The sequence below is a fragment of the Triticum urartu genome, chromosome 5, assembly GCF_003073215.2.
Source record: "Triticum urartu cultivar G1812 chromosome 5, Tu2.1, whole genome shotgun sequence".
Taxonomy (NCBI): Eukaryota; Viridiplantae; Streptophyta; class Magnoliopsida; order Poales; family Poaceae; genus Triticum; species Triticum urartu.
Genome location: NC_053026.1, coordinates 455,445,897 through 455,467,175, shown reverse-complemented (window position 1 = coordinate 455,467,175; position 21,279 = coordinate 455,445,897).

The following is a 21,279-nucleotide window of genomic DNA, read 5'->3' as shown; positions in this document are numbered from 1 at the left end:
TTGGGAGTGGCTCCCCTTCCTGCAGTCGCAGCTCCGGCCTATGCTTGACTTCCTCTTCTCCAACTTGTGCTCTGACGGCTTGGGATTGCTCAGAATTTGGCCAGGGAGAAATCCATGCATCTTGTGCTGGCAGCAGGGACACTCGCGGGTGTCGTTCCCTTCTTGGAGGCGCTGTTATGGTCATTATCTGTGCCCCTCTTCGAGCATCAGGGGAAACCCTAGGTCTGGTTTTCCAGATCGGACGACGACGGTGATACGTCTCCAACATATCTATAATTTTTTATTGTTCCATGCTATTATATTATCTATTTTCGATGTTTTATATGCATTAATATGCTTTTTTATATTATTTTTGAGACTAGCCTATTAACCTAGAGCCTAGTGCCAGTTCCTGTTTTTTGAGTTTCGCAGAAAATGAATACCAAACGGAGTCCAAATAGAATAAAACCTTCGCGATGATTTTTCTTGGACCAGAAGACAACCAGGAGACTTGAAGATGAAGTCGGAGGAGCCACGAGGCGGCCACAAGGATGGAGGGCGCGCCCCACCCTTGTGGGCCCCTCGTGCACCTTCTAACCTAATTCTTTCGCCTATATATACTCATATATCCCCAAACCATCAGAGGCATCCACGAAAACACTTTTCCACCGCCGCAACCTTCTGTACCTGTGAGATCGCATCTAGGGACCTTTTTCGGCACCCTGTCGGAGGGGGATTCGATCACAGAGGGCTTCTACATCAACTCTATTGCCCTTCCGATGAAGCGTGAGTAGTTTACCTTAGACCTACGGGTCCATAGCTAGTAGCTAGATGGCTTCTTCTCTCTCTTTGATTCTCAATACCATGTTCTCCTCAATGTTCTTGGAGGTCTATTCGATCTAATACTTTTTTGCGGTGTGTTTGCCGAGATCCGATGAATTGTGGATTTATGATCAGCTTATCTATGAACACTATTTGAATCTTCTCTAAATTCTTTTATGCATGATTTGATATCTTTGTAATTCTCTTCGAACTATCGGTTTGGTTTCGCCAACTAGACTGGTTTTTCTTGCAATGGGAAAAGTGCTTAGCTTTGGGTTCAATCTTGCGGTCTCCTTTCCAAGTGACAGTAGGGGCAACAAGGCACGTATTGTATTGTTGCCATCGAGGATAAAAATATGGGGTTTTCATCATATTGCTTGAGATAATTCCTCTACATCATGTCATCTTACTTAATGCGTTACTCCATTCTTTGTGAACTTAATACTTTAGATGCATGCTGGATAGCGGTCGATGTGTGGAGTAATAGTAGTAGATGCAGAATCATTTCGGTCTACTTGACACAGACGTGATGCCTATATTCATGATCATTGCCTTAGATATCGTCATAAATTTGCGCTTTTCTATCAATTGCTCGACAGTAATTTGTTCACCCACCGTATTATTTGCTATCTTGAGAGAAGCCTCTAGTGAAACCTATGGTCCCCGGGTCTATAGTTTCCGATTTACTACTTTTGCAATCTTTTACTTTCCGATCTATAAACCAAAAAATCAAAAATATTTACTTTACCATTTATCTATCTTTATCAGATCTCACCTTTTCAAATAACCATGAAGGGATTGGCAACCCCTTTATTGCGTTGGGTGCAAGTTGTTTGTTTGTTTGTGCAGGTATTCGGTGATTTGTGCGTGGTCTCCTACTGGATTGATACCTTGGTTCTCAAACTGAGGGAAATACTTATCTCTACTTTGCTGCATCACTCTTTCCTCTTCAAGCGAAAAACCAACGCAAGCTCAAGAAGTAGCAGGAAGAATTTCTGGCGCCGTTGCCGGGGAGATCTATGCCAAGTCAAGACATACCAAGTACCCGGCATAATTTCTCATCTCTTGCATTACATTATTCGCCATTCGCCTCTCGTTTTTCTCTCCCCCACTTCTAAAATGATTTTCGAATTTTTTTGCCTTTTCTTTGCCCCTCTTCGTTCGTCTTCTTCGTTTGCTTTTAGTGTGCTTGTGTGTTGGATTGCTTACTTTGTCACGATAACTCAAGAGAATACCAAATTGTGTGATTTTTCCAACAACAATAATAATGATTTTATTAGTACTGCGATTGCTCCCGCCACTAGTGCGAAATCTTGTGAAATTAATGCCGCTTTGCTGAATCTTGTTATGAAATATCAATTTTCCGGCCTTCCTAGTGAAGATGTCGCTTTCCATCTAAATAATTTCGTTGATTTGTGTGATATGCAAAAAAAAGATGTGGATAATGACATTGTTAAATTGAAGCTATTTCCGTTCTCACTTCGAGAATATGCTAAAACTTGGTTTTAATCTTTGCCTAAAAATAGTATTGATTCATGGAATAAGTGTAAAGATGCTTTTATTTCCAAGTATTTTCCTCCCGCTAAGATCATCTCCCTTAGGAACGATATTATGAATTTTAAGCAACTTTATCATGAACATGTTGCACAATCTTGGGAAAGGATGAAATTGATGATATGGAATTGCCCTACTAATGGTTTGAATTTGTGGATGATTATACAAAAACTTTATGTCGGATTGAATTTTGCTTCTAGAAATCTTTTAGATTCGGCCGCGGGAGGTACTTTTATGGAAGTTACTTTAGGGGAAGCTACTAAACTCCTAGATAATATTATGGTTAATTATTCCCAATGGCATGCCGAAAGATCTTCCACTAGTAAAAAAAGTGCATGCAATTGAAGAGATTAATGTTTTGAGTGGAAAGATGGATGAGCTTATGAAATTATTTGCTAGCAAGAGTGCTTCTATTGATTCTAATGATATGCCTTTGACTACTTTCATTGAAAATAATAATGAATCTATGGATGTGAATTTTATTGGTAGGAACAATTTTGGTAATAACGCGTATGGAGGTAATTTTAATCCTAGGCTGTTTCCTAGTAATTCCTCTAATAATTATGGTAATTCCTACAAAAATTCTTATGGAAATTATAATAAGATGCCCTCTAATTTTTGAGAATAGTGTTAAAGAATTTATGAGTTCGCAAAAGAATTTCAATGCTTTGATTAAGGAAAAATTGCTTAAGATTGATGATTTGGCTAGGAACGTGGATAGAATTTCTCTTGATGTTGCTTCTTTGAAACATATATCTATTCCACCCAAGCATTATATTAATGAGTCTCTCAAAGCTATGAGAATTTCCATTGATGAGTGCAAAGAAAGAACCGCTAAGATGCGTGGTAAACGAGATTGGTTTGTAAAAACATGTTCTTCTAGTTTCCGTGAAAATAATGATGAAGATCTTAAAGTGATTGATGTGACTCCTATTGAATCTTTGTTTTCCAACATAAATCTTGATAAAGATGGGATTGGAGATGAGTCAACTTTAGTTAAAAGGTTTCCCAATGATTCGGAGTTTTTAGATCTTGATGCAAAAATTGATAAAAGTGGGATTGGAGAGGTCAAAACTTTAGGTAGCAATGAACCCACTCTTTTGGATTTCAAGGAATTTAATTATGATAATTGTTCTTTAATAGATTGTATTTCCTTGTTGCAATCCATGTTGAATTCTCCCCATGCTTATAATCAAAACAAAGCTTTTACTAAACATATCCTTGATGCTATGATCCAATCTTTTGAAGAAAAGCTTGAATTGGAAGTTTCTATCCCTAGAAAACTATATGATGAGTGGGAACCTACTATTAAAATTAAGACTAAAGATTATGAGTTCCATGCTTTGTGTGGTTTGAGCGCTAGTGTTTCCACGGTTCCAAAAACTTTATGTGATGTGTTAGGTTTCCGTTAATTTGATGATTATTCTTTAAATTTGCATCTTGCGGATTCCACTATTAAGAAACCTATGGGAAGGATTAATGATGTTCTTATTTTTGCTAATATGAATTATGTGCCCTTAGATTTCATTGTTTTTAATATATATATATATATATGCAATCCTACATGTCCTATTATTCTTGGTAGACCTTTCCTTGGAACGATTGGTGCAATTATTGATATGAAGGAAGGAAACGTTAGATTTTAATTTTCGTTAAGGAAGGGAATGGAACACTTTCAAGGAAATAAAATTAAATTGCCATATGAATCTATTATGAGAGCTAATTATGGATTGCATACCAAAGATGACAATACCTAGATCTATTCGTGTTTTTATGCCTAGCTAGGGGCGTTAAACAATAGCGCTTGTTGGGAGGCAATCCAATTTTATTTTTGTTTTTAGGTTATATTTTGCATTAAATAATTCATCTAGCCTCTGGTTAGATGTGGTTTTTCTGTTTTAATTAGTGTTTGTGCCAAGTAAGACCTTTGGGATGACTTACGGTGATAGTTGATTTGATCTTGCTGAAAAACAGAAACTTTTGTGCTCAGGAAAACAATTCTCATTTTCTACAAAAGCGTTATAAAATACTGATTATTTTTGCAGAAGATTAACTAAATAAATTGCTTAGGTTGTCCTAATTTTTTCAGAATTTTGGAGTTACAGAAGTATTCGAGAGTTATCAATTGGTGTTCTGTTTTTGACAGATTCTGTTTTCTATGTGTTGTTTGCTTATTTTGACGACTCTATGGGTAGTATCGGGGGGGTATGAACTATGGAAAAGTTGGAATACAGTAGATATTACAACAATATAAATAAAATGAGTTCACATCAGTACCAAAAGTGGTGATTTATTTTCTTATACTAACGGAGCTTATGAGATTTTCTGTTGAGTTTTGTGTTGTGAAGTTTTCAAGTTTTGGGTAAGAATTTGATGGACTATGGAATAAGGAGTGGCAAGAGCCTAAGCTTGGGGATGCCCAAGGCACCCCAAGGTAATATTCAAGGACAACCAAGAGCCTAAGCGTGGGGATGCCCCGGAAGGCATCCCCTCTTTCGTCTTCGTCTATCGATAAATTTACTTGAGCCTATATTTTTATTCACCACATGATATGTGTTTTGCTTGGAGCGTCTTGTATGATTTGAGTCTTTGCTTTTTTGTTTGCCACAATCATCCTTGTTGTACACACCTTTTGAGAGGGACACGCATGATTTGTGATTTATTAGAATACTCTATGTGCTTCACTTATATCTTTTGAGCTAGGCAATTTTGCTCTAGTGCTTCACTTATATCTTTTTAGAGCACGACAGTGGTTTTATTTTATAGAAATTGATGAACTCTCATGCTTCACTTATATTATTTTGAGAGTCTTTAAATAGCATGGTAATTTGCTTTGGTTATAAATTTAGTCCTAATATGATAGGCATCCAAGAGGGATATAATAAAAACTTTCATATAAAGTGCATTGAATACTATGAAAAGATTGATTCCTTATGATTGTTTTGAGATATAATTATGGTGATATTAGAGTCATGCTGGTGAGTAGTTGTGAATTTGAGAAATGCTTGTGTTAAGGTTTGTTAGTCCCGTAGCATGCACATATGGTGAACCGTTATGTAACGAAGTTGGAGCATGAGATATTTTTTGATTGTCTTCCTTATGAGTGACAGTCGGGGACGAGTGACGGACTTTTCCTACCAATATATCCCCCTAGGAGCATGCGCCTAGTACTATGTTTCGATGACTAATAGATTTTTGCAATAAGTATGTGAGTTCTTTATGACTAATGTTGAGTCCATGGATTTTACGCACTCTCACTCTTCCATCATTGCTAGCCTCTCTAGTGTCGCGCAACTTTCGCCGGTACCTTAAACCCACCATATACCTTCCTCAAAACAGCCACCATACCTACCTATTATGGCATTTTCATAGCCATTCTGAGATATATTGCCATGCAACTTTCCACCATTCCGTTTGTTATGACACGTTCCATCATTGTCATATTGCTTTGCATGATCATGTAGTTGACATCGTATTTGTCGCAAAGCCACCTTTCATCATTTTTATGCATGCCGCTCTTGAGTCATTGCACATCCTGGTACACGGCCGGAGGCATTCATATAGAGACATACTTTATTCTGGTATCAAGTTGTAATTTTTGAGTTGTAAGTAAATAGAAGTGTGATGATCTTCATTATTAGAGCATTGTCCCATGTGAGGAAATAAAAAAAGGGGAAGGCCAAATAAAAAAGAGAAGGCCCAAAAAATAGAGAGAAAAAGAGAGAAGCGGCAATGTTACTATCCTTTTTCCATACTTGTGCTTCAAAGTAGCACCATGATCTCCATGATAGAGAATCTCCTATGTTGTCACTTTCATATACTAGTGGAAAATTTTCATTATAGAACTTGGCTCGTATATTCCAACGATGGGTTTCCTCAAATGCCCTAGGTCTTCGTGAGCAAGCAAGTTGGATGCACATCCGCTTAGTTTTTTGAAATTTCTTTAAACTTATAGCTCTAGTGCATCCGTTGCATGGCAATCCCTACTCACTCACATTGATATCTATTGATGGGCATCTTCATAGCCCGTTGATACGCCTAGTTGATGTGAGACTATCTCCCTCTTTTTGTATTCTTCACAACCACCTTCTATTCCACCTATAGTGCTATGTCCATAGCTCACGCTCATGTATTGCGTGAAAGTTGAAAAAGTTTGAGAACGTCAAAAGTATGAAACAATTGCTTGGCTTGTCATCGGGGCTGTGCATGATTTGAATATTTTGTGTGATAAAGATGAAGCATAGCCAGACTATATGATTTTACAGGAATAAGCTTTCTTTGGCCATATTATTTTGAGAAGACATAATTGCCTTGTTAGTATGCCTGAAGTATTATTGTTTTTATGTCAAGATTGAACTTTTGTTTTGAATCTTACAGATCTGAACATTCATGCCACAATAAAGAAAATTACATGGATAAATATGTTAGGTAGCATTCCACATCAAAAATTATGTTTTCATCATTTAACTACTCGAGGACGAGCAGGAATTAAGTTTGGGGTTGCTTGATACGTCTCCAACGTATCTATATTTTTTGATTGTTCTATGCTACTATATTATCTGTTTTGGATGTTTTATATGCATTAATATGCTTTTTTATATTATTTTTGGGACTAACCTATTAACCTAAAGCCCAATGCTAGTTCCTGTTTTTTTTTCCTGTTTTTGAGTTTCGCAGAAAAAGAATACCGAACGGAGTACAAACAAAATAAAACCTTCACGTTGATTTTTCTTGCACCAGAAGACAACCAGGAGACTTGGAGATGAAGTCGGAGGAGCCACGAGGTGGCCACAAGGACGGAGGGCGTGCCCCCCACCCTTGTGGGCCCCTCGTGCACCTCATGACCTAATTCTTTCGCCTATTTATACTCATATATCCCCAAACCATCAGAGGAATCTACGAAAACACTTTTCCACCGCCGCAATCTTCTGTACCCGTGAGATCCCATCTAGGGACCTTTTCCGACACCTTGCCGGAGGGGGATTTGATCACGGAGGCTTCTACATCAACTCTATTGCCCTTTCGATGAAGCGTGAGTAGTTTACCTCAGACCTACGAGTCCATAGCTAGTAGCTAGATGGCTTCTTCTCTCTCTTTGATTCGCAATACCATATTCTCCTCGATGTTCTTGGAGATCTATTCGATCTAATACTTTTTTGCGGTGTGTTTGCCGAGATCCGATGAATTGTGAATTTATGATCGGCTTATCTATGAATATTTTTTGAATCTTCTCTGAATTCTTTTATGCATGATTTGATATCTTTGTAATTCTCTTCGAACTATTGGTTTGGTTTGGTCAACTAGATTGGTTTTTCTTGCAATGGGAGAAGTGCTTAGCTTTGGGTTCAATCTTGTGGTGTCCTTTCCCAGTGACAGTAGGGGCAGCAAGGCACGTATTGTATTGTTGCCATCGAGGATAAAAAGATGGGGTTTTCATCATATTGCTTGAGTTAATTTATCTACATCATGTCATCTTACTTAATGCGTTACTCCGTTTTTGTGAAATTAATACCCTAGATGCATGCTGGATAGCGGTCGATGTGTGGAGTAATATTAGTAGATGCAGAATCGTTTCGGTCTACTTGACACGGACGGTCTGCATCACCCTTTCCTCTTCAAGGGAAAAACCAACGCAAGCACAAGAAGTAGTAGACGACGTCTTGGTGTCGCTCTCCTTCGTGAAGGCGTTGTCTTGTTTGCTCGCGGCGTCCTCGGTGTTGTCTTTGGAGATGTCGGTCGTCTAGTTGTTGGTTGGATTGCTTCTTCGGTCGAAGAGTTTAGCTGTGTTTTTTATGTTTGGGTCGAGTTTCTCATGTGTCTCTGTTGCGTGCATCATGTTCACGCGTCTTGCATCCGTGTCATGTATTGTACCATCTACTGTACTTATTCTAACTCTTTCCATTAATGAAATGATACGCAAGCTTTGCATATTCGTGAAAAAAAAACCCGTCAAGCAGGCTCTGTAGAGGAGCTACGACAACGGCACATCGGCGGCTCGTTTTGGCGATAGTAGTGATCGTTCGGCATTCGCGGAATCTCAATGTAATTTTTATTATGCTTGAGATGATTTGTATTTTCAATGAATCTTTATAATAGAATTGATCATTTATGCAAAAAATAAATAAATCAGTCAAGCATTGTATATGGATCATGAGCTTAGAACAATACTGGCAAGCAACTCTTTTGTACGTGGATTACAGACTGCTCTAGTTTAGTGTCAACCAAGCCATTATAGGTGGGCTTGCTTCAGCGAGAAGGTCAATTGAAAGTAAAACAAAATTTCAGGTGACCGAAGAATAGCACAAGCGATTAACATATGAATTCCATTTTAAGTTTGTAACAAAAAAATAAGCACAATATAGACCCATTAAACCGACAGTTCTTGCGCCGAGGCAACAACAAAACACAATACAAACTCGTTAACCTGATAACCAAAAGAAGAAAAAGGATTAATCACTTAAAATTCTAATATTTGTGGTGGTGTCACCTTAAAGAACAAACGGACAAAAATGAAAGTAAAGTAAAGCTAAAATAAGAAAAATCTAAGCAAGAATAAATTAGTGGCATTGGTATTACCCTTCAAGAAGAAGAAAAAATAATAATAAATAATGACCAAATTTTTACACAATTTACATAGAGATTGCTCCATTTTAGAATATGCGAGAATAAGCATATAATACTAAATTTTTCGCAAATAAAGAAGTTCTCTAAAAGAATTGAATTAGTGACATTGTTATTACCCTTAAATATGAAAATAAATAAAGCCAAATTGAATTAATAAAGTTTTTGAAGGAATAACGAATTAGTGGCATTGATATTACTCTTTAGTTAGAAGAAACAAAATAAATAAAATAACAAATATTGCACTTTGTAATATGCGAACAATAAGCATACAATAGTGCAATTTTGCATTCTAGTATAATTTACACATATAATTGTATAGTATTTGTGTGTCTACATAAACAAACAAGCATATATTCAAAAAAAGAAGTTTCTAACAAAGAATGATTTAGTGGCACTGGTATTACCTTTTAAGAAGAAATTATTTAAAAAAAATGAAAAATTAGCACACAATTTACACATAAATTGTGATTTTTTATAATATGCAAGAAAAAGTGTATACTAGTGCAATATTTGCAAAAAAAAATGAGTTTTTAAAGAATGTATGAATTAGTGACATTGGTATTATGCTTAAAGAAGAAAGAAAATAAAATAAAAACTAAAAATTTGAAAGAATAAATTATACAGGGAAGAACAGATTAGAGATATTGATATTAGCCTTTAAGAAGGAAAATTATAAAACAAAACCTGCACACGACTTTGCACTAAAATTGAACTTTTTTTGTAATATGCAAAGAATAAACATATTTTAATGCATTTTTTGTACTTATTTATAATTTACACAAATATTGTATAGTACTTCCATGTATGAATTTACACTCCCCCAACATCCCAAAAATACCCATAAAAAATACATAAAACAGAAGAAGAAGAAAACACGCAACAGGTAACGAACTTCAAGCCCAATAGGAAAATCGACTGACCCCAAAAGTGGTAAGTAAAAATTCAGCCCAAAAGAATAAAACAAAACAAGGGGGAAAATACCATGAACCTTGACAAATAATCAATGGTCACAAAAATGGCATACCCAAATTTAAAAAACAAGCAACTTACATCTATATCTATAACTACTAATAAAGGAAGGTGATACTTGTGGGTTGGTCTGTCATCATATTTGTTTTTTTGCCGTCTGCCGCTCCTGGCTTTCATGGACTGTTCGACGAACCGTGCTCCTAGCTTTCAAAACCCGTAGTCTAACTCTGCATCCTCGCTGCCATCTGCAGCCTTTCCCATAAATAGGCCTCTTGCGAGGCCGTAGTCGCGTACCGCACGTCCCGGGCATGCACGCCATGGTGCACAACGGAGGGGGTTGTTGTCCCTCGATTGGTTTGATGCAGTCGGAGGCGATGCAGCTTTTGCAGGTCATCGTTCCAAATCAGAGACATGAGTCCCTATCTCCTTTTGTAGTCGGTTTTAGATGTTTGGTTGGTTTCGATGGAGGATCCGGCTAGTGCCTACACTGTTGCCCCCTTTCTTGCGATTTCTCTATGAATTGGCACAGATGACATTGTGAATTTTGGAACTAATGCTTTTAATAATCCTCCCATAGATGTCGTTTTCTCTGAAAAGAGGAGGAGAATGCACAGGCTAGGCCGTGCCCGAAGCAAGCGTGCCATGCTAGTAATCAACCCGTACACACCCTCCTTTCTTCCATGTTGTTGCCTGGCGGCATGTCTGCCCTTCCACATCGTTGCCTGGCGACTGGCCGACTTACCCGACGTCGAGGTCCGATCTAGTTGTGATGGCCAGTCCAAGCAAGGGCGACACTCCAAATGTGCCTCGATTGTTCATTCAAGGAAAAGTGCGCATGGAGGGTGATGAGGCAAGCCTTGCTGACAGGTAATCGACAACCCATGGCAGATTTAGAGCAAGCCATGTGAAAATTTTGCATTTAGATGAGGCCCAATCTCCCAAGCCTAGGAGGAGTGGTAGACGAAGCTTACTTGGTGCCAGCATCCACACCATTCAATCCAGACTATCATCTTGTGTTCTTCAAAAGTCCCTTGATTGTCGACTTACAATGCAGAGATGCCTTCATAGAGTAGCTTTTGAATTCGACACTCTTTGAGGTTTTCTATGAAACCCCACCTCTTGTGATCTTGTACGAATGATGGGCGATGATGGTTTGGTGACCGCATTCGTGTAACTGCAGTATGTCCTTCGACAATCATGTGCATGATTACTTTCCTAATTACAACGACTTCCTCCACAATATGTGGACCTCCGACGTTGCTGCCACCCTAAGCTACTGAGTCATTGTATGTAAGATTTGTATGCCCATCATACTCGTCTCAATAACCAATTCTCCAATCACAGGAACCTCTCGGTGGCTCGCACCTCCGCCACACATGGAACTAGCTATTACGCCACCACCCTTAAATGTTGTGTTGATCTGTCGTATGGGTACCCATCAGGCATGGATACCCATAGGGTATGGGCATGGGCATAGATATTTACCCGATGGATAGGGTATGGGTATGATTTTATGCCCATGAGAAACATGGATATGCGTATGGTATTATTGTACCTGCACCACACCCTACCCATTGCCATCCTTAATGGGCTCCATTTACACCACCATGAATAAGACCATTTGTAAGGTTTGGGAACCTCCCAAAGTCAAGTACTTTTCTTGGCTAGCAATTCAAAACAAAATTTGAACGTCGATCGGTTGGAGAAGAGGGGTTGGGAGTGTTGGGAAACATTGCATGGAAAACAAAAACAAAATCTATGCACACGCAAGATCTATTCATGGAGATGCATAGCAACGAGAGGGGAGAGTATGTCTACGTACCCTCGTAGACCGTAAGCGGAAGCATTTATTAATGTGGTTGATGTAGTCGAACTCCTTTGCGATCCAACCGATCGAGTACCGAACATATGGCACCTCCGTGTTCAGCACATGTTCAGCTCAGTGACATCCTCGCCTTCTTGATCCAGCAAGACGACAAAGTAGTGGATGAGTTTCGGCAGCACGACAACATGGTGACGGTGGTGGTGATGCTATCTCCGAAGGGCTTCACCTAAGCACTCCAAAAATATGACCGAGGGACGAAACTGTGGAAGGGGGGCACGCGGCTAAGAGATTGTCGTGGTTATGTGTGGCGCCCCCTCCCACATATATATAGGTAGTGGGAGAGGGAGGCAGCCAGGAAGCGCCCCCAAGGAGGCCGAATCCTCCTTGGGCTTCTGCCCTAGCCGCGCCCCCCTACCATATTTGCTGGAGGGGGAAAGGAAAGAGGGGAGAGGAAAGAAAGGGGGAGGCCGAATCCCCCTCCTTCCTTTCTCCCATAGGCCGGCTGCCATAGGGAGGGTGTGCCAACCCCTTGTGGGCTGGTGTGCTCCCCTCTATTGGCCCAATAGGCCCATCATCCTCCCGAGGGTTCCCGGAACTCCTTCTGGTGATCGATGACTACCCGGTACTGCCCGAAACCTTTCCGGTGTCCAAATAGTATCGTCCTATATATCAATCTTTACCTCTCGACAATTCCGGAGCTGCTCTTCATGTCCGTGATCTCATCCGGGACTCCGAACAACATTCGGTCACCAATACCATATAACTCATATAACACTATATCGTCAACAAACGTTAAGCGTGCGGACCCTATGGGTTCGAGAACTATATAGACATGACCGAGATACCTCTCCGATCAATAACCAATGGCGGAACCTGGATGCCCATATTGGCTCCTACATATTCTACGAAAATCTTTATCGGCTGAACCTTATGACAACATACATAATTCCCTCTGTCCATCGGTATGTTACTTGCCCGAGATTCGATCGTCGGTATCTTCATACCTAGTTAAATCTTGTTACTAGCATGTCTCTTTACTCGTTCCTTAATACATCATATTGTAACTAACTCCTTAGTCACTTTCCTTGCAAGGCTTCTTATGATGTGTATTACCGAGAGGGCCCAGAGATACATCTCTGATACACGGAGTGACAAATCCTAATCTCGATCTATGCCGACTCAACAAACACCTTCGGAGATACCTGTGGAGCATCTTTATTATCACCCAGTTATGTTGTGATGTTTGATAGCACACAAGGTATTCCTCCGGTATCCGGGAGTTGCATAATCTCATAGTCGAAGGAATATGTATTTGACATTAAGAAAGCAATAGCAATAAACTGAACAATCAAATGCTAAGCTAACGGATGGGTCTTGTCCATCACATCATTCTCCTAATGATGTGATCCCGTTACCAAGTGACAACACATGTCTATGGTTAGGAAACCTTAACCATCTTTGATCAACGAGCTAGTCTAGTAGAGGCTCACCAGGGACACGGTATTTGTTTATGAATTCACACATGTATTTAAGTTTCCGATCAGTACAATTCTAGCATGAATAATAAACCTTTATCATGAATAAGAATATATAAAATAACAACTTTCTTATTGCCTCTAGGGCATATTTCCTTCAGGGAGAACTGCGGCCATTATACCCTTTGTAAGTGGACCAACGAGACCTCCTCCAACCATTTTCTTCAAATGTTGGTTCATGATGTGAGTTTCGAGGATAGTCAAGGATATGCTCAGTTTAGGGACTTTGGAGATCAATGGTTGGGTGGCGGAGCGCAACATCAAGACTTGGTGGACCAACATGTCAAAGTGCAACACTATAAACCGGAAGGCGATGGCCACCCTCACCATGCTTGTCAGTTGGGTCATCTGGAATGAGAGAAACACAAGGGTTTACCTGAAGAAATCGACACCGCCCTACTACATTCTGAAGACCATTTAGTATGATGCCAAGCTTTGGATCTATGCAGAGGCTAAGCATCTGAGCGACATCATGCCATGAGAGTAATTTTTTTAATGTCTTTTCTCCTTTGATGGGCTACGTTGTCGAGCCGCTATTATGTAACATGAACTCCACCCCTCCCTTATTTTCTATATCTAAATAGCTAGTCCCCACTACTAGATTTCTCTACACATGCGTGCTTCCATATCATCTCAATTATTTACAACCTTCCGATCAAAATCGTGTGGCATCGAGAAGTCATGCATGTGCTCATAAGTTACTCTTTTGCATTAATGTAAATCATGCCACCTCATTAGTCATGCATGTCTCTTTTCTTCCAACGCATGCATGTAGTCACTTGCATTTTTGTATTAATCTATCAACTAAAACAACCCCACTTCATCAATCATGTCTTCTTTTTGGGGGGATTTCTTTTCTCTTTTATACACCATTTTGTCACACACTTATTTTATGTTTTATCATTTTCATTATGTAAAACTCTTACATTTTTTCCATTGGTTTTGTTTGATTTTAAGCACCTATTTATGCATTGGTTTTAACACAGTTCCCGCGGCAAAGCGCGGGGCATCATGGAAAAGAATTCTATGAGACCAGGTCTCACGCGAGATCCATCCTGATGGATGACACGTGGCATTCACAAATCTCAAAGCATCCCCCACCCTTCACTTAAAATCAGGGGGGAGAGAGATTAGATGCTTTGTGATTTATAAATGCCACGTGTCATCCATCAGGACGGGTCTCACTTGCTAACCGTGAGACCTGGTCTCATATAATTTTTTTTCCGGGCATAGTCTAGTTTAACGAATGAGGCAAGGCTTTTGACTCTATTTCAAAAATAATAATAAAGGAATGTCTAGTCAGTTAGCCAATGGCCGGCAAAAATTTGTAGGCCATATTATGGCATGACCCGAACATACTGAGCAACCTAAGATTAGGAGAGTGCTCCTATTAGGCGCCTTCAACGCTGATTCCATGAACTGGCGGCCACTATGGGACCAGGTGTGATGCATTCGGGAAGCCAAGTAGATAAAAGAAAATTGCGCTTGATTACTCGTTCTTTCGCTCAGCCTCACTTGCTCCTAATTTCTTTTCGCTCAGCTGTGCTTATCTGCTAGTTCGGAAAAATAAGCAGGACGCCAATTTTTTGTGATTTTGAAAATGTTTGGAAAATAGAAAAAAGTCATGGCTTTAAGCAAATGTTCATGGGTTTAGACAAATGTTCACAAATTCTAAAATCATGAATTTGCAAAATTGCACCAATTTTAAAAAAGTTTGTGAATTTAGAAAAAAATCAGAAATTTGAAAAGATGCATGAAAATTTTCATGGATTCAAAAACAGGTTGACGGATTTAAAAATAATCAAGAACTTATAAAAGTTCATAAATTCAAAGACAAAATAATCAAAAACTGAAAAGAAATCATGAATTTGGGAAAAGTAAATACTTTTTTAAATCACAAATTTGAAAAACATTGTCGATATTAAAAAAAAGCATTAATTATTTTTATTTTTTATAGCTATTTTGAAAAAGTGCACGGATTTGAAAAAAATCTATTTTGAAAAACAAATTTTCACAAATTTTTAAAAAAAATCATATTTTTCTAAAAAGTTCATGTATTTGAAAAAAGTTCATGGATTTGGAAAATGTTCATCGAAATTGCAAAAAAAAATTAAAGATTTGGAAAAAATCATTGATTATAAAAAACACAAATTAGAAGAGTGTTCATGATTTAAAGAAAATCATGCATTTGAAAAAAAAAGTTCATGGATTCGGATTTTTTTCAAGAATTTGAAAAGTTCATGATTTCAATAAAGGTTTGTGAATTTTTAGAAAAATGAAATTAAAATAAAAGAAAAGAGAAGAGGAACAAAAGAGAAACCAGCCAGCAAACCCGAAAAGAAAAAGAAATCAACATAGGGAAACTGATGTGTTTTAGCAGTATATTTGAAGAAGAAAAATGAAGTGAACTAAGCACAACAGCGAAATCACTAGTTGAGGAGTACTTGTTCCAAAGATCACTCCAACTTCTTTGCTTGCGATAAGTGGTGCACATGCAGCGCGCCCCTTGTCGCAACCTAGGAGTTTTCCCTTTTTTCGTATATCTGTTTATTCAAAATGTTTTATCTCTCCAACCGTGCGTTCAAATCTCGAACCGTTTTCACTGTTGGATTTTTCGCGTTGAGATCTTCAAAACGAGATCCCATGTTGATAGGTTTTGACGAACTTTTTTCACGAAAAAAACCAGACAAAAAAACCGAACCGGGAGCACGGGGGTTTTCCTTTTTCGAAAGAGGCACGCCCATGCCTCTCACGAAATCACAACTGTGCCTCTCGCGGAAGTAAAACCGTGACTCTCGTGGAAGGAAAAAAAAGAAAACACGTTTTTTTTCCGTTTCCGAGGAGGCGCGGCCGTGACTCTCGCGAAAGCACAGCCGTGCCTCCCACGGAAGCAAAACCGTGACTCTCGCAGAAGGAAAAAAGAAGAAAAAATACGTCTATTTTTCGTTTCCAAGAGGTACTGCCATGACTCTCGCGAAAGCACAACCGTGCCTCCCGTGGAAGCAAAAGCGTGACTCTCGCGAAAGAAAGAAAAAAAAAACAGAAAATGCGTTTTTTCGTTTCCGGGAGGCACGGCCGTGACTCTCGCTAAAGCACACCCGTGCCTCCCGCGGAAGCAAAACCGTGACTTTCGCGAAAGGAAAAAACAGAAAACGCGTTTTTTTCCCGTTTCCGAGAGGCACGGTCGTGACTCTCGCGAAAGCACACCCGTGATTCTCGCGGAAACAAAACCGTGACTCTAGCGAAAGGAATAAAAACAAAAAAATGCGGTTTTTTCGTTTCTGAGAGGCACAGCCGTGACTCTCGCGAAAGCAAAACCGTGACCGTGACTCTCATGAAAGGGGAAAAAAGAAAACACATTTTTTCGTATTTTTTTCAAAAGCTAAGGGAGACCGGTGAAAAACCAAAACAAAACAAAAACAAAAAACCCCGTTTAAAAAGCCGAAAACGCGTGCAAAAAAAATAGTAAATAATAATTTTGGAGGGAGCGTTCAGAGCGCAACACGTGACGAATGGCTGAGAGCGCGCCAAATGGTGTTGATCGTTGTGAGGCTCCCGAAGAAGCGCTCGTTGACTAGTTGCTCTCGCACAACAGGTTAAGATGTCTACTTGGTTACTGCGGTTCCTATGAACCGATTTAGGGTAGATTCTGAATCTCGTCAGATGCATTTTTCTTAATTTAAACAGAAAAAGAATGAGTAAATGGGCCGGCCCAGTGCACGGAGTGAGGTTTGCGCAGGTTGGCAAAACGGCCTATAACCGACCCTAAAGGCGCGGAGCAGGATTGGGGGAGCTCTTAACCGGCGCCCTCAGCGCGGTTTTGATTACTGGCGCTCGAGGTGGTGGTACTTGGGCCGGCCCAGCAAAACTTCGTTCGCTCGCTCCCAGGCTGCGCGAAAAAATAACACAAAAAGTAGCGATGTGGTGGATTGAACTCGCGCCGAGATTAAAACGTTCTAGCATGGTTGTACTGGCGACTAATTGCAGGACAAACAATTTAAGACCACAGTTATATCATTTACTGGTTCCTCAAAAGTTATATCATTTACTGTAGTGCTTTGATTCTTGAATTATTTCAAAACATTTTTGGGAAATTTGTTTTTCAGTGTGAACAAAAAATTGAAAGTTCACATATTGAAAAAAAATTGCGTATTAAAATAAAAGGCACTGATACGAAAAAGCTAATTCATTAAAAAAAGTTCACAAATACGAAAAGTCATAATCATTTTTTTAAAAGCACACTAACTTGGCAAACAGTTCATGAATTTGAAAAGGAGTTCAGCAATTTGGAAAAATGTTCACGAAATTTTTTGGGAAAAAAATCTCCATGATCGAATTTGAAAAATATTCATCAAATTTGAAAAAATTTCATCGAGTTAAAAAAAGTTCATCGTTTCATGAAATTTGAAGAAAGTTTATCGAGTTTGAAAAAAGCTCATTGAGTTTGAAAAAAAGTTCACTAAAATTGAAAAAAGTTTGTCAAATATTATAAAATATGTTCATGCATTTTTAAAAATAAAAATAAAAATTTCGTCGCTTTTGGTAAACAGTTCATGAATTTTAGAAAAAAAACCACTCATTTAGAAAAAAGAAAAAAGAACCAAACAAAAACTGTTCCGAGAAAAAGCAAAAGCAAAAACTGAAGAGAACTGTTGCAAGAAAAAAGAAAAAGAAAAAAACAGGTGAAGAAAGAAGCAGTTAGCAAACACATACGGTAAACCTAGCGAACATGGTTCGAATCACGCCACTGCTCAGTTTTTGTGTTTTAAACAATAAAAAGTAGAACGGGCTGGCTCAGCGAGGGGAGGGGTGTGCGCCCGTTTGCCGAACCTGAAGAAACGGATGCAGCGGGCGCTGTTTAGGATTTGCCCAGGATTAGGGAGATTAGGAAGCGTTCTCACCTCACGAGAGGGACCGCTTTTAGGAACAGGAAACACCTGTCGTGGGTTACAAGGAAGGGGCTGACCGCCAACGATGCAACTGCGTACATGAGAGCTCGGGAGAGTTTAAACGGAAGGGAAACGAGATAGTAGAAGAGTTTGAATACGGTAGTATAGATATAAAAACCTCACCTTCTATTTTTATCTCAAAAACTTCCAAAATCCAATGGTGTTTTTTCCCCTCATCAGAAAAATAAAATCCAGTGGAGTTCCGTACGTGGAAGAGAGGTGGATTCGAACTCGGAGCTCCTCATTTAAACTGTTTCCGTGCGCTACTGCATCTCTGCTGGCTCCAGGTTATAAACACTACCGATCGTTCACGTCGCGGCCACGAACCATCGAGTAACAGCAGCACCTCGACCACAGCCACCATGGCCACGCGCGTCCTCCCCGTCAGCTGAAGCGACAGCAACAGCGCCGTCGCCGCCGGCTTCACCGGGAAACCAGAGCCGTCCCGGCCCGCCCAGAGTTTCGCGCACGTCGTGGAAGCGATGCACTTCGCCGTGGACCGCATCCGCGCGGTTGAAGGGCTGCCCATGGTGCGCTCTGCGCAGGAGGCCGCGCGCGTCGGTACCCCAGCCGGCTGCCAGTGCAACCCCGTGCCGGCCGCGATCCCCGCGGGCCATGGCCGCAGCCTTCCCGTCCACATCGGAGAGGAGGCAAGGTGGGCCGGCTGGCTGCCGTGATAGACGTACCGAGTAGTCATTGGGAGTAGTGCTAGTAGGTACTCCCTCCGTTTACTTACGTGGTAACGGAGGTAGTAATATTTAGGAGTACGAGGCACTTACGATGATTTCATCAATATGATATGCCGACTTAGTCTTTTAAAGGTGTACAGATATAAATAAGCGTCTGCGTCTGTAGTTTCTTTATTAATAAATAAATTTTTAATTTATTATACAAGTTTCTTACACATGTTTTTTTATTTAAATTTTTGTTTCTTGTTTCTGCCTCTCGTCCCGAACCTTCCACATTGTTGGTTTTTCAGCGCGAATCTTAAGGCATAGAAAGTTGCCACGTCACCGCAAGCTCGTTCGGGACGAAGCCAACCCGTCACGAACGCCGCCCCACGAGTCACTCCTCTGTCTCACAAGTTCTTTCCCCGCTCCTCTACCTTACCTTTTTTTCCCTTCCCCGATGGGCTTTAATCGGCAAGGCCAGCGGATCCCGGCGGGGGACGCATTAGATGTGCGGTGGGAGGGCTCCGGTTGGCGGTAGATGGCAGGCGGTGGTGGGCGGAGGCCGCAGCGGTGGTGAACAACTGTGGATCTGGTTAACGGCGGAGGAGGAAGGCACGCATGCGGCTACTGCTGGGGGCTCGAGCTCCGCCGTCGCCAGGTGTTCCGTGTGCTCCCACAAGATGGGCCTCGATGCTGCTGCTCGTCCCCACCGCCGCGGCGGGCGTCGAGGCCGACTCCATTCGGACACTCCTCGGCGACGACAAGCACCAAACCGGCCTTCACGACGGCACGTGGTGGCTATGGTGAGCCTACTGCTCGCGGCAGCTGGCGGCAACTCATGGGGCTCGTCAGCTCTGTCATGGAGGACAACCAGATGTTTGTTGTGGTGGTGAGTGCCCACTCGCCACTGGTCAACCTCCTGTGTCCGCGCGCCCCCGTTGCTCCGGTCGACGCCATCCGTGGGTGGAGGAGATGGCCGAAGCGGCCGCCGTGGCATGCAAGCGCGGCCTGCTCCTGCACAACCGCCAACACCAGTGGAGGAGCTGCAACAGTCCCTATTTACCATGCTACCCTAAAATCTAAGTAGCACAAATTTTACTGTGATTGTTTTATTTACTAAATTTGCCATGTGAGTAGTACATAATTTTATAATTTTGGTCTAATAATACATTGCAATTTCTAATCACGATGTTTAGCAAAACATGGCAATTTATCAGATTATTTACAAACACATGTTAAATTTTACATAAATGTCTTTTTTCTTTATAGACTTTACATGGCAAGTTTAACTCAAGTATCATATCTAAATTTGCCATGTTTTTAGCATGACAAACTTATTTTATGGACCATGGCAAGTTTAATCCATGTACTATGGCAACTAACATATACTCCTATCATGGCAACTTAAAATGTGTTTTTGCCATGGCAAATTAAGATGTGTTTTTACCGTGTGTAAATTTTGAAAGTTTGTAAAACATGGCAATCTTGCCATCCTTCAAATAGGTTGCCACCATTTTCTACAAATGTATGTTAGTTTTCATATCTCTAACATGGCAAACTTACTATATGGACCATGGAAAAATTAATTGATGGACCATGGTAAGTTTAATTCAAGTATCATGGAAATTTTCTTTTGTCATGACGCGGCTATTTTTTTTTACATAAATGACACTTTCCTTTATAGATTTTACATGGCAAGTTGAACTCAAGTATCATGTCTAATTTTGCCATGTTTCAGACGTCTCTAAAATTGCCATGACAAAACAATCACTAAAACATGACAAATTCTGAAAGTTTTTAAATCATGGCAAACATGTCATCTTTCAAATAGTTGCCACCATTTTTTTTCTTCAAATGTATGTTACCATGGTCCATATAGACATGGTAAATTTACCATATTTTTTAATCTTATTTTTAACATGCCAATCATTTTTCTTTCGACCATGGAAAAATTAATTTATGGATCATGGCAAGTTTAATCCAAGTACCATGGCAAATGCATACTTGATAACATGGCAAAAACTATTACAAGTGTAAACCTTTTGTTAGCTAAGTTTTCCATGATAGATAGAACATTTTCCACCAAACATTGCTATGGCCCATGGCAAAAACTTTTAAATCTGCATGTTTTCTCATTTAATACCATGCCATTTTCTCGTGTATGTGTTGTTTTTCCCTTTTTTACCAGGGCCGATTTATTTTATATTCTATGGCAAATTCATCGAGTATACAATGGCAAACTTTTAGTTGTGTCATGGCACTTTTGTCCCTGTTTTTACTTCTCTGTTGGTCATGGCACATTTGTGTATTGAAAGATGACCATGTTAAGAAATTTTGATCCATTGACATGG